A 15008-nucleotide genomic window follows, 5' to 3' on the forward strand; every position below is an offset into this window, starting at 1 on the left:
TCTGTGCCTCAAGAAGGATGGTGATGAATGGGAGAGGGCACACAAGAATGGCTGAAGCGTTGCAAAACATGCCTTACAGTGACAGATTCAAGGACCCCAATGCGCTTAGCTTAACAAAGGGAAGGTTAAGGGATGGCTTAATGACAATCCAAATGTATTCAGACAGGGTACAGAAATGCAGAAAGGGAGAGCTCTTCAATCTAATAGACAGAGCTATAAAAAGAGCTGGTGACTGGAAGCTGACACGGTGAAATTCAGACTGGGAAGGGTGTGCTTCTTCAGTTGGGGGAAGTAGCAACAGAACAACTTCCCATCAAACATCCTTTCATCACCATTGGCCACTTCAAAATCAAGCCTGCCTCTCTTTGTGTTTTAAGCCTTATCCTGGATCCACCAAAGATCACTGTGGATCAACACAGACACCCACACTGCATGGCATGGATGGGGTGATCCTTATTTGGGTTTAGAATGCTTCTAACAATGAATATTTACATCTTTGGGTTTATAATGTTCCTAATAATGACTATTTAGGTCTCTGGGCTTAGAATATTTCTAATAATGACTTAATAAGTCATTTGGTTTATAACATTCCATATAATAATGACTATTTACTTAATCTTCTCTGTGCCCTGAATGGGACAATTCCCTTTTCCCAGAGTTATTGGTCTGGCCTTGGTGAATATTCACACAAACACCTCAGAGTATTAGCACTTCATCTACAGTAGAAAAAGTACATCTACAGTAGGGCTGGAAAAGTACTGGAAAGCCAAAAAAAAAACCCCAAACCAACAACCCAGCCTACATCCTTCTGCTATTAAAAAAACCCCATGCAGCACCAAAGAGAGCAGCTCAAAGCAAGCACAAGAAGGACCTGCAATCCACTGGGCCAGTTAAATCCTGCTGATCCCCATCTATTGCTTTAATGTGATCGATATCTCAGGGAGGTGACACATCTGTGTTCTTTCAGAGCTGCCAAAGCTGAGTAAAAATGTGTAGCCTGATAGCACACTGATCTGCACCCAGGAAATGGCAGAAGAAAGGAAAGCCATGATCTGGCACAGCAGGAGCTCTGCCTGCTCTCTGTTCTCTGGTTTGGGAGCTGCTGAAATGTGTCCTTTTATGGGAATTCTTCATCAGGAGCCTTAGCTACAGACCCCTCACTTTGGCAACTTCATGAGATACCCATTGACATCTCCTGGGGCTGGTCTGCAAGCCAAAGCTGACATCTTACTATGCATCCAGATGCATGCAGCCTCCCTCTCTGGGGTCCAACAGGTACATATATATATATATATATATATATATATATATATATATATATATATAAAACTTTGATTACTTTTCATTTTTACTTTGGATACTGGGACATTATTGCTGGGTTTTCAAACTCTGAAAACAGTGCCAGGAAAAAAAAATATCCTTCTAAAGAAATACTCTGATGGATGGAAGTGGTTTGATAAGAACTGATATCCAAAAGTGGGGCAATTGAAGTTGTTCCATAATTGATTTATATAAAAGGGGTTTTATCTTCTGGTAAGGTCTTTACCTTTAAAAGCAGGTCTTTACCTTATATAAAGGATATAAAAGAGATGTAATTTGTTATCTTAACTTGTAATGAGATCAGCAAAGAAAGACTTTTAAGCCCCTCCACAGCTTATTCATGGTTTCACTGTGGTTCTTCAATAGCAAAATCTATGAGCTGTAAGTTTAGAGTCCATGAAGCTGGGAGGTTAGGATGGTGTCTTCTCCCTGCTGCCCACATCATGGACCCAGCTGCCTGTGCTGAGCACTACCAAGGCTCTGGGTATTGAGCTGTGCTGGATTTAGCTTTCACATGATTCAAGCCACCACTGCTGTCCACACCAGCTGCCACCTTGGGTGACAGGCAACCAAGAGGCACAGTTAATAATCCAGATTACTGATTAGTGAGGAAGAGGCAGAACTGTAGGATGCTGATGACTGCAGTAGCTAACCCCCTGTTACACACACACACACACACAATTCTGCATCTCCTGCTCAGGGCAGAGGGCATCACAAAGCAACTTCTCCAGCAGCTCCAAATCAATCTGCAAGAACCCTCTGCTCAAAATGCCATTTAATCCAGCTCTGTGTTAGCCAGCCAACAAGATTTCCATTGATTTCAGCTTTTGGCCCAGGAACTCCGCAGATGCTTTGGAACTGAAGAACTTAAGCAGAACGTTTCTGTTTAGTGAGAAAAAGCCTGAACCAGCACAAACTCTTTTAAAGCCAGGGCAACATCATTACCATAGAGATAAACACTGCTCTAATGTGGTTCACCCTAACAACAGCCCGTTTATTTAAACACTTCACCGTTTAATTTATGCAGCATTTTATATCCAAGAGTATTTTCATTAGGATTCCACTGCAAAACCGAAGGAGGCATTAAATCATTTAATATACTGACAGCTCACTTAATTTATTTAAGCACAGGAGTCTAATTCAAAAGAGGAGACCTTACATAGAGCCCTGTCTTTACAGTCCTGGCATACAAGGTCCTATTAATTTCAGAGCAGGGTGTTAGGTGAATTTAGCTTAAGATCCCTCTACGTGCTCTCCTTTAGGCAGCAACCTGCTGCATTGCTGCAATGGTCAGAGCTACCTTTAGGAATCCCTCCTGGTTCACACCAGCTCAGCCCCACACCTTTTGCTTCTGCTAATGGCTGTGGGCATCTATTCCTTTACATCTGGCATCTGATTTTGCTTGGTCCTTGATGAACCACAGAGCCACCTAGCACGGCTGAAGCAAGAGAGATCAGCAGGGTAACAGTGACAAATGAAGCAAGCCCTGAGGTCCTCAATGAAGCCTTCAATTTAACTCTTCCTAATTGGTGTTCTTGGCTCTGGAGTGCTCAGCAAAGCCTGAAGTATCCACTGCAATACATTTCTATCTCAGTTTGTATTGAATTAGCTAACAACACTCAACTCTTCAGCTCTGGGGTGATGTATGGTGAGGCACCATCAGCGCTGCCCTGGGGAGGCATGGAGCAGCATCAGGACTGACCACAATTGTCACATCAAAGCTGTCACATCTTGCCTGAAGCAAATCCTCCACTTGGTATTCTGGATGCTTGGCTCCTTGGACAATCAAGTCCTTGTGGTTTATTACCATGTTCCCAGATCTGCCGTAATAAATGGTGGAGAAGAAAATTGTCACCTATGACAAAGCTCTGGGTGATATTGGGGTCCTTGCTGGCTCCCAGTCTGGCTGCTTTCCAAGCCTAGTGTTGAAGCAGAACCTCAGAAACAATACCACACTGTCAACAGGGACATCATTAATAAACATTAGGGAGCTTGATATGATCTGGCAAAAGCAGTGCAATGAAATGAGGCACCAAAGGCAGGTGAAGAGAGAGGTAGAAGAGACCTGAACAGAGTGTTTAATGACTCACCGGACTGTGAAATGCAGCAGAGAGCAAGGCTGGGATAGAAAACCTGTTAATGAATTCAACATGTGTGCACCCTTTGAAGGCTTAGCTCCCTGTTCCCCAGTAATGTTTGACCCACCTGAAGATATTGATCATATAGAAAATAATAACCAGTAAGTAATAATAATAGCAATAATAGGGAGAGCAGGACCCTCATCCCCAATTCATATTTATAATCCAGCAAATATCTCCCCTAAAGCCAGAAGATTTATAGGTTTGCATCTATAATTAATAACCTTCTGTAAGCAAGAAAGGGTATATTTTCAGAGAAATAAATCTGGTGCTCTAGACCTGGATTTTGAAGACTAATATTTAAATCCCCAGCAAGACAGGGTTATTGATTGTATAAATGCTTATACGACAGAGACACACCACGCAGATAGAGAGAGAGAGAGAGCACTGTTCCTTTAGTTTTGAATTACAGAGAGAGGCTCACTTTTAAATGCAGTAGATGAAGGGAAAAGGAGGAAGATGGGGAGTGTGGCTTGATGTCTGCTTCAAGCTGTCCCCATTTCCCAAAGATCCATTTTGCATTAGTCCTGTAGCTAAGGGCAGGGCTGCTCCTGGGCGCCAAGACACATAAAGGGCTTTGAGACAAAGGCAATCGATCCAGGTTTAGTTTTATGGGAGAAATCAACAGTTAGGTTGATACAACAGTAAAAGGGCCAAGCAGGGTCAGGGCTAATGAAGTGACTCACAGCAGGGTAAAATTAAAACACCTCTCCTTTTCTCTGTCCTCCCTCACATACCTCTGCTCCATAAGTGACAGTCTGCATCTGCCTAAAGTCGCATGTGTGAACAACAGCAAAGCTCCAACTCGTTTGAGGCTGGGGACAGGTCTCTTGCCTTGGATGAAAGTCTCCATCTCCAGCAGCGATGGATTCACTGAGCAATGGAAACCCCTGGCCAAGGCAAGCACTGCCCTTCAGCTCTTTGTCAATACCACAGTGTGGATCACAGCTACTGCACACTGCCAGTAAGGCTCAAAGGTGCTCAAAATCACCCCTCTGGGACTGAATTTGCTGCTGGTGGTTTGAAGCTTCCTTCAAGGAGATGTCTTGTAGGCTTAGAAGCTTTGTAACTTCAGGTCTAAATCAAGAGTGTTGGGGTAACCCCCCCTTGCTACCATGCAGTTGTCCAACACCAGCTCATTCACAGAATCATAGAATCATAGAATCAACCAGGTTGGAAGAGAACTCCAAGATCATCCAGACCAACCTAGCACCCAGCCCTAGACAATCAACCAGACCATGGCACAAAGTGCCCCAGCCAGACTTGGCTTCAACACCTCCAGGGATGGCAACTCCACCACCTCCTTGGGCAGCCCATTCCAATGCCAATCACTCTCTCTGACAACAACTTCCTCCTAACATCCAGCCTAGACCTCCCCTGGCACAACTTGAGACTGTGTCCCTTTCTTCTGTTGCTGTTTGCCTGGCAGAAGAGACACTGGTCTCTTCAGGTAGTTGTAGACAGCAGTGAGGTCTGTCCTGAGCCTCCTCTTCTGCAGGCTGCACCCCCCCAGCTCCCTCAGCCTCTCCTCAAAGGGCTGTGCTCCAGGCCCCTCCCCAGCTTTTTTGCCCTTCTCTGGACATCTTCCAGTATCTCAACATCTCTCTTGAATTGAGGAACCCAGAACTGGACATAGTGCTCAAGATGTGGCCTGACCAGTGTTGAGTACAGGGGAAGAATAACCTCCCTTGTCCTACTGGCCAGCACCTGCATGCTCTGGTCTGCACTCCAGGGAGGTCTCCTCACTCTCTGAGCAGTCTCTGCAGTAAGGCTTCAAAAGGTTTGTTTGTGCTTTTTATTTTCTCAAGGTTTCTTTTCACTTTCCTGAGTTGTAACTATCAGAGAGGGAATGTGCTGGGTAAGCAGTCAGACCAAAACCAGGGAGGGACAGCTTCTCTGATGCAAGCAGGGCTTTACCTGAAAAATACTGAGAATTACTGGAAATTTAAACCTAGGCACTGGTCCAAGGTCAGGGGTGCAACCACCACCTCACTTAGCGGTTCACTTACCAACAGAGGTAAAGCACTTCTGCTGTTCTGGATCCTTAGATGCAGCCCCTTGTATTTCTGCTGTGCTGAGCTGTAGAACATCCACATTTCACTGGGATTTTACTTATTCAAGTTTAAACACTATTCATTTAAAAAATAAATGTCTTATGTGCTCAGCCATTTAAGGAGCTTATCCCTTATCCTGTGCCAGTGCTAGAGCCCTGTTCAAACCACATGGCACTGGCTGCTGTGAGCAGGGAAGGAGCTTCTTCCCCCAGAATTATGAGCTCCCAGAGGAGACAGGAGAAAGGAGGGAAATAGCAGCAGTAATGGTGCAATGCAGCAAAGTGGTGGCAACCCCCCAGGCAGGCTGGCTGGACCCTCCTTTGAGGTGTCAGTTCCATCAGCTCTGAGCTGCACGGGTAGGCAGATGTTCTCCTCCCTCCAAACATTACTTTCCAATGTCAGGAAGCCTCTGTGGATGGAGAAAACCTTCTGGTAAGCACACAAAGGAGTTGTGACGCTCCAAAACTCAGTCACCATGGAAAACCTTTTCCTATAGACATGTTGCTCATTGCATTCTCCATATGATTTCTAGCTGCATGAAGAACATGGGCTGTGAGTGTCCAGACTCTTACCTGAGGCTGTGAAATGGGGAATAAATTCATGGCTGTTGCTCTGCAAGGCCAAGGACAAATAGTACAGGGACGGGGGAAGCTGCAACCAGTGTGGGGTACTTAGCCAAGGCAGAGCTTTGCTGCAACTTCATTTTCATGATTTAGCATTCCTGCTGTAAATAATTGATACTAATGTAAGTGAGATAAGAGACAGGCTGTCTGTGGGCCAGGAGGAAGTGGATCCTGGTGACATCCACCCGAAAATGCACTTGTGGATTTATCTGAAATAAGAAGGGTAAAAAGCCAAATGGGAAGTCTGAGAGGTGGGAAGGGAGGAAGGATGAGGAAGGTGATCTGTGGATCGGCTCTAAGGTCTCTCATCTCTTTGAGAAAAAGCTACTGGCAATCATTTCCTTAACAAGAGAATTCCTGCACTAACGAGCACCTTTTAGCTCTCCCTGAGCACTGCTCTCACACTAGTCAATAAGCTGTGGTCATGCACTGCCAGAGAGCTGGGTGGGTAATAGCATGGTGTAAGGAGATGTCATTACAGGGGATGCATGGAGCAAACTCCTCCTGGTAAGAGGCCATGCTGACAGGAGAATGCCAGTGGGCTCAGTATATTTGATGCCTTAGGCTTTGGTTATCTGCAAAGCAGCTGAGTACCAGGAAGGAGCTCTCCTGCATCTTAGTCTTTGAAATTGGAGAAGGCAAAATTACATATCTGGTGCTGTGAGGGCAGCGGTGAGACAGGCCATGGAGACGTCTGGGGTGGAGAAGGGGAGATTTCCCCACTGGGAAATTTCAATCCAGCCTGCCCCAGGGGTCGTTTCACAGTATCTGTTTCTAAATCCTGGGTTTTGAGGCTGCCGTTGGCATTTCACATCCTCTGTGCAGCCTGTGCCTGGCAGCAGGCATTCACCTCATCTGGCATGATGTACTGCCTCTGTTCTTCTGCCTAGCACATGTGAACCAAGATAATGTCAGATGAAAAAATTACACACACCCCCATCAAGCCACCTCATGGGTCTCCACTTCTCTCCTCTATGTCTCCATCTTTACACCCTACCTGGCTGTACATCAACCCAAAGACCTTCTTGCATCCACTGTAAAAGGTAAGTACCTGATGGTTTGAAATCACTGGAAGAAGCCACCCATGTGTGAAATCTGAGTCATAGAATCATAGAATCAAGCAGGTTGGAAGAGAACTCCAAAATCATGCAATCCAACCTAGCACCCAGCCCTGCCCAATCAACCAGACCATGTCATTAAGTGCCTCATCCAGGCTTTGCTTCAACATCTCCAGAGACAGTGACTCCACCACCTCCCTGGGCAGCCCATTCCAATGCCAATCACTCTCTCTGACAACAACTTCCTCCTAACATCCAGCCTAGACCTCCCCTGGCACAACTTGAGACTGTTGCTTGTTGCCCTTGTTCTGTTGCTGGTTGCCTGGGAGAAGAGACCAATCCCACCTGGCTACAGCCTCCCTTCAGGGAGTTTCAGATCATTTCAAATTATCTTGCCTGGTGCTTCATGCTGGGGGAGACTTGCCTGAAACAAAAAAGGGAAAGCTAATAAAACCTGTGTGGGACAGGCTGAGTGCTTCCAGGGAGGCATTCCAGAGTTCTTCACTGTGAGAGTGGTGAGAGGCTGGAGTGGGTTGCCCAGGGAGGTGGTTGAGGCCCCATGGCTGGAGGTGTTTAAGTCCAGGCTGGATGAGGCTGTGTCCAGCCTGATCTAGGGTAGGTTGTCCCTGTCCATGTCAGGGGGGTTGGAACTGGCTGATCCTTGTAGTCCCTTCCCACCCTGACTGATTCTATGATTCTAGATGAGGAGAGCTGCTGAGGAGATGCCTCAGAAGGAGCAGCACTGACCCACCAGTGATACAGATGGAGAAAGCCAGAGAGACTTTCTCATCTCTAAAGTGACTTTATGAGTGAGTGAATAATGCATATTAGCATAATCCTAACTAAAAAAAAATAAAAAAATCCATACTCAGCATTTACTATTAATTAGTTATCAACATTAGCCTATTATTAATTATTAACATTTACACTATCAATCAACCCCTGGCTGACTGATAGCTTAAAGTCTTGCCTGAAGACTGCTACAGCAGTAGCTACAGCACATCACATAATGTGCTTTACAGTTGGGTTGTCATATCCTCATCTATAAAGCTCTTTACTAATGCACTTTACAACGTATCTTACAGTACATGGATGAAGAATGTGGCTGCACCCAGTAATAATTCCATTAATTATGAATAAAGCATTTACAAATGACATCCTTATTTAAAATTGGTGATGAACACATTCTGGTTTAATGCAGATGCACTGTGTAATTTGTAATTCCATAAAAAGCACTGCTGGCAGCATGGGTCAGGGGAAAAGGGCCAAGATCTTATGATCTTTATGTTGGAAAGGGAGAGCAAACAAACAAAGAAACAAACAAAAGGAAACCAACAGCAACAACAAAAAAAAAACAGTCCAAAGAGTGGAGAAAATAATTGACAAATAACAAAATGTTGGGATCAAAGCAGCCAAAATCCAAGGTCATCATAGAATTATCACAGGATCACAGGATGTTAGGGGTTGCAAGGGACCCAAGGAGATCATCAAGTCCAATCCCCCTGCCACAACAGGACAATCCTATCTAACACAGATCACAGAGGAACACATCCAGACAGGCCTTGAAAGTCTCCAGAGAAGGAGCCCCCACAACCTCTCTGGGGAGCCTGTTCCAGTGCTCTGTGACCCTTAGAGTAAAGAAGTTCCTCCTTGTGTTGCGGCAGAACCTCCTGTGCTGCATCAAACTGTTTTGGTTGTAAAAGACCTCTAAGATCACCCAGTCCAACCATCAACCTAAGACAATGGATTCCAACCATTAACCTAAGACTACTATGAACATTAAACCATGTCCCAAAGTGCCTAGCCCATGTCTCTTGAACACCTGCAGGGGCAGTGACTCCCTAGAGGACAGAGATAGGAAGAGATGTCTAAAGGTGCCACACAAAGCTGAAAGACCTCCTCCAGCGACCTTGCATTGCGGTTGTGCCAATAAAAGTCTCTCCTACATGAACAGTAAGTCCATATCTTCCTTGCTTTCTCTCATTTGCAATGTTTTCAGCTGGCTGGCAGCTCACCAAGACTCGTTATCCACCTAGAGTCTGCCTTTGCAGTACCTTGGTACCACTTTGTCCTATAGGCTTTTGGAGACGGCGGAATATTTATTGCACGCAATATTTCAGCCAGGCTACTTACGTCAAGAGGCTATAAATACACTCCTCTTCCTAGTTTACTTAAGGGATAAAAAGTGAGTGGCTAAGTTTGCAGACCAGGCTCAGGCTCCATTACTGCATGGCCTGTTCACTTTCATATACATCTCAATTGTTTGAAATAATTTTGCAGATTAATCCCATGAGTGGTTCTTGACTCTGCGATCATTTCCGAGTGCTGCTGGTCGAGCTGTGCTGTGGTCATCTTCCAGTTATTCCATATATTATGCAAGAAAGGTTAATTTAAACTCCTGATGTTTTTTTGGTAATAAAGCTGTGAATATTGATGTTGGTTTAGTTTTCAGCTGAGAGCCATGAGCCAAGAGTTTCTTATATCAAGAGTCAACCATTTATATGTCTGTTAACTGGGGATATAAAAATCCCAGTGTCTCGCTTCTGGCCATGTTGGTGGATGATGGAGAGCTTTGGTGGGTAGCAGAAAGTCAGGAAATTCCTCCTGGTGATTGCTCTCCTTAAGTTCATCAGTGTCTGCAGGAATTGGGATGAACAAGGTGCCTGGATAACCCACAGGCCATAATGCCATGTGTCTGTTAGCACATAGCCAAAGCTGTGCATGGGTAGTGAATGCTGAGGGTGGTGCAAATGTCTTCAGGCATAGAGAGAGCAAAGGAAAAGAACCACAAAATCCCAGCATGGTGGGAGTTGGAAATGACCTCTGGAGATCATCTAGTCCAACATTCCAGCTCAAGTAGGGTCATGCACAGCAAGTTGTCCAGGATCACGATATCCAGGTGAGTTTGGAATCTCTCCAAGTGAGAGTTCACAACCTCACTGTGCAGCCTGACCCTGGGTTCCAGGACCTTTGCAGGAATGAAGTTTTTCCTTATGTTCAGATGGAAGTTCTAGATATGTTCCAGTTCATGTCCATTGACCTTGTCCTCAAAGACATCTGAATCCATCATAAGAAAACTCATTGCCTTGGGAGGGACCTAGCTTTAGTTTCAGCCAGACCTTTTAGTAGGTGTCCCATGAAGATGAGCCTGCAAACCAGAGTCAAGACAGGCAGCAATTTCAAGTGAATTATAGACAGAACCATAGAATGGTTTAGGTTGGAAGGGATCTCAAAGATCATCCAATTCCAACCCCCTGCCATAGGCAGGGACACCTCCCACTAGAACAGGTTGCTCAAGGTCTCATCCAATCTGGCCTTGAACACCTCCATGGAGGGAGCATCCACAGCCTCCCTGGGCAACCTGTGCCAGTGTCTCACCACTCTCACTGCAAAGATCTTCTTCCTAACATCTAGTTTGAATCTCCCCTCTTCCTTTTTAAACCCATTACTCCTTGTCCTGCCATCACAAGACCTTATCAATAGTCCCTCCCCAGCCCTCCTGTAGGCCCCATTCAGATACTGCAAGGCCACTCCAAGGTCTCCTCTAAGCCTTCTCTTCTCCAGGCTGCAGAGCCCCAACTCCTGTAGCCTGTCCCCACAGCAGAGCTGCTGCAGCCCTCTGAGCATCTTTGTAACCTCCTCTGGACTGGCTCCAACAGTTCCATGTCCTTGTGCTGGGGACTCCAGAACTGCACCCAGGACTCCAGGTGGAGTCCACACTCTCTTTCCACATCCCATTCTGGCATTCATGGATGACAGTGCAAAGCATGACAGCTGCCATAGGCCTTTCCCCACACTTTTAAGTGAATAAACACAGGGAAATGCAATTGTTTGAAATTACTTCTGGAAAGGGAAAGGAGAAGATCCTTTTGTTTGTTGCCAGCATCACCAAAGAGGACATTCTGCAGCCCCAACCCAGGGAAAGCCAAGCAGCGTTGGAGAAGCGCCGTAATTCCCGGTCCCACTGTGGAAGGCTGCTTTGAAATTCCCAGTCTTTCTCCAAAGCAGCAGCAAGTTGGCTTTCAGAGCTGGCTGCCAGAGGATTTATTTATCAAGGCTTTGGCTGTTTGCAGCAGTGGCTGGGCAGCAGCAGCAGCAGCAGCTCCGCAGAGTTATCAAAAATCTATTTCCTCGGCGAGTCACAAGTGAAATATCAAACCCACTCTGAAAAGCCAAGTGCAACATTTACATTTTAATCTCACAAAACACTTTAGTTTCTGACAAACTGAGTTTTTTGGTCTGTGTGTTATGGAGAGGAAAGGCAGCAGGTTACAAGAGCCCTGGGAGGGAGAGAGGCTGTTTCGCGTGTGTGGTAGAGAGGCACAGTGAAGTCCCCGTTGTGGTGACAGCACAGATTGTCACCCTTCAGCACTGCTGGGGCCAGGGGAAAAAGAAAAGCAGCCTGGCCCCAAAAGCCAATGGTGTCTGTGCACCTTGGCCCAGGTGGCCAAGAAGGCCAACAACATCCTTGATTAGCCAGAAGGACCAGGGCAGGGATTGTCCCTCTGTCCTGGGCACTGGTGAGGCCACACCTCAAATCCTGAGCTCTGTTTTGGGGCCTTCACTACATGAAGGGCATTGAGGTGCCAGAGCAGGTCCAGAGAAGGACAATGAAGCTGGTGAAGGGTCTAGGGCACATGTCTGATGAGGATAGACAGAGGGAACGAGGACTGATTAATCTGGAGAAGAAGAGGCTGAGGCTCACTCTCTACAGCTCCCTGAAAGGAGGTTGGAGCCAGGTGGGAGGTGGTCTTCCATGTAACTAGCAACCCAACAAGAGGAAACAACCTCAAGTTGCACCAGAGGAGATTTCGATTGGACATGAGGAACAATTTCTTCCCCCAAAGGGTTGTCAATCCTAGATCAAGTTGCCCAGGGAAGTTGTGGAGTCCCCATCACTGAAGGGGTTTCAAAGCCATGGAGATGTGGTGCTGAGTCATTTCTGACTACAGACAGAGCCAAAACAGAGCTCCTGTGTGGTTCATGGTAGCCATCATTGATCTTGGCTGCCAGTTTAATTGATTAGAAGGGTTGGGTGATAGGTTGGACTCAATGATCTTAGAGGTCTTTTCCAACCTGCTCAATGCCATGATTTTGTGACCCAAGGGCAAAGAGCTACCAGGATACCCAGCTGTGAGCTCCTCCTGCATTGTGGAGGTTTTTCTGCCACCCCTCAGCAGACTGAATGTGCACTGGCAGCTTATGCTTCCCCAGACCCAGCCACAGTCCTCACTCCACTGCCTATTGACATTTTTGCCTAGAGGGATAAATTGGAGGTGTTGGCTGGACCCAGGCTCTACACTTTGCTGTCTGGTGACAAAAAGACTCTCTCCATTTCTTTTTTTGCTATCACCTGTAGTGCCTCCATAGAATTGCTGCAGCAGGATATGAATAATGGATGAAATGAAAAATCCCAGCCCAGTGCACAGAGGGAATATGCAGAGCGCAGAGCAATCACCTCTGTGAGCCTGGCTCTGTGCTGCCTTCAGGGGCCTGATGCCCACAAAACCCAGCTCAGCCTGTGACTCCCTCATAGAGTCACTTTGGTGGGAAGAGACCTTTAAGTTCATCTAGTGAAGCCATTAATTCAGCACTGCCAGATCACCACTAAACCATCACCCTCAGCACCACATCTGCACAGGTTTTTAATCTTTCCAGGGATGGAGTCTCCACCACTGCCCTGGGCAGCCTGTTTCAGGGCTTGACAACCCTTTTGCTGAAGAAGTTTTTGCTAATGTCCAAACTAAATGTCCCCCGGGGTGACTTGAGGCTGCTTCCTCTTGTCCTATCACTTCTTGCTTGGGAGCAAAGACTGGCTTCCAGGTCAGACCCCCCAGTAGGACTCAGGATTCCCTCCTCATCCTAATGTCTTTGGGATGGTCACATCCATTAATTTGAAAAGCCTTCCTTTGTGCTCTGTGGGATTTAATCTGGAGTTATGTGTGTGGACAAGCTTCCTTTGAATCTGCATGCAGAGCATCTCCAGTGGTGCAGGCACCAGTTAGGATGGGTGTCTGCTCCCAGCATGGGATGTGCTCGCTCTGGGGAACTTTGGCTTATCACAGATCCCTCCACTCCGGATTCACTTCTTAGCCTATTACTGCAGGTTTGCAAGTGAGGTAATGCTGGCAGCTGTGGGCAGGAGCCCCCAACCCAGGCTTACTTGCAGAGCTGAGAATGGCTCAGCCTTGCCATAAGCTGAGGAGCTCTCGGGGGCTGCAGAGGCGAGAGCTGGTTTCTGCCAGAGCTCACTTCTGCAGAAGCAAAGCAGTGAAATGTTGGACAAGTGCTTAAAGATAGTCCCAGAATGACTTTAAGGGCCTGTGATTTGGGGAAACTCAGTCTCTCTGCTCATAACTTCTCAATCAGAGAAGAAAATGCCTTTCAGAAGGCATTTGTTAAATGTCTTTTAATTTTTAAATGCTTTAATTTCTCCCTTGCAAGTGCAGCTCTGCTTTCGTGCACCACCTAATAGCACACTGCAAATGCATTTCCATGCAGCCATTTCTGAGTGTGCAATATCAACATTTGTGCTAAAACCAAGCAGAAATTTTTCCCTGAAGCAATATTTTGCTCAGTATTATTGTTACTTTTTTTTTTCTTTTTAATGATTTGTTTGTCATGGGGGCTCTTCAGCCTCCTGGTTTCAGGAAAGGAAGGTTCCTTGCTTCTCCTTTGTTTTCAAAGCCAGCCCTGGCAGCAAGAATGATTGTCCTTGTCCTGTCTCCTAAAAGGCTTTTACTTAGTGCTCGCTAAAATTAGGCTGCACTGAAAGCATCTCATTGAACCAGGGTTGGCCACCCTAGAATCATAGAATCAGTCAGGGTTGGAAGGGACCACAAGGATCATCTAGTTCCAACCTCCCTGCCATGACCAAGGAAACTCTATGCTAGATCAGGCTGGCCAGAGCCTCATCCAGCCTGGACTTAAACGCCTCCAGGAATGGAGCCTCAAACACCTCCCTGGGCAACCCATTCCAGGCTTTCACCGCTCTTATGCTGAACAACCTCCTCCTCATATCCAATCTGAATCTTCCCACTTCCAGCTTTGCTCCATTCCCCCTAGTCATGTCACTCCCTGAGAGCCTAAAAAAAAATCCTTCTTGACCACCACACAGAACCCATATTCACAGAATCATAGAATCAACCAGGCTGGAAGAGACCTCCAAGATCATCCAGTCCAACCTAGCACCCAGCCCAAGCCAATCAACCAGACCATGGCACTAAGTGCCTCAGCCAGTCTTTTCTTGAACACCTTCAGTGACAGCAACTCCACCACCTCCCTGGGCAGCCCATTCCAACAGCAAATCACTCTCTCTGTAAAGAACTTCTTCCTACCATCCTATTGCATGGGAGAAGGGCCATGCACTGCAGCCCGGTCAGATTTCCTTCTTCAGAGCTCAGCTTTGCAGCAGATGAGGGCTTCTGGTTGGAATCTGAGATGGAAAATGTATAAACATAGAGGCTGCTGCCACAAAAATATCCACAGGAGTTAATGGTTACCTGAGATGCTCCAGCTGCTGTGCAAGGTGTGCTTTAGTTAATCCCCTGTAGTGTTGTTATCCTGTCCTCACCATGAGTAGACAAGATGGTCAGAGTTGGTCCTGGTCCAAAAGCAAGGCTGGGGTAACTGCCGCTACAACAGCACACACAGAAGCACCAGCAGGACCTGTGTTGAAGGCACTGAGTAAGGTCACAGACAGCTGATCAAAGTGAGCAAAGTGCTGATTTCTGTCTGGGAACCAGCATTTAAGTGCTGATATTTTACCAGGGTCCTCCTGTAGAAGCTTCAATAAGCTCCTGTGCTTGCCCTGGC

The 15008-nt window shown here is 46.4% G+C and overlaps 1 long non-coding RNA gene across 2 annotated transcripts in view; it reads left to right on the plus strand.

The window, feature by feature from the left end:
* LOC135188196 (uncharacterized) overlaps positions 1–15008 on the plus strand; it is an 82643-nt gene that overhangs the window by 55345 nt on the left and 12290 nt on the right. For both annotated transcript variants that reach the window (XR_010307604.1, XR_010307603.1), the window contains one exon: positions 9022–9146. This is a non-coding gene — a long non-coding RNA (uncharacterized LOC135188196). The remainder of the gene's footprint in view (positions 1–9021; positions 9147–15008) is intronic.

Source organism: Pogoniulus pusillus, chromosome 29, assembly GCF_015220805.1.
Source record: "Pogoniulus pusillus isolate bPogPus1 chromosome 29, bPogPus1.pri, whole genome shotgun sequence".
Lineage (NCBI taxonomy): Eukaryota > Metazoa > Chordata > Aves > Piciformes > Lybiidae > Pogoniulus > Pogoniulus pusillus.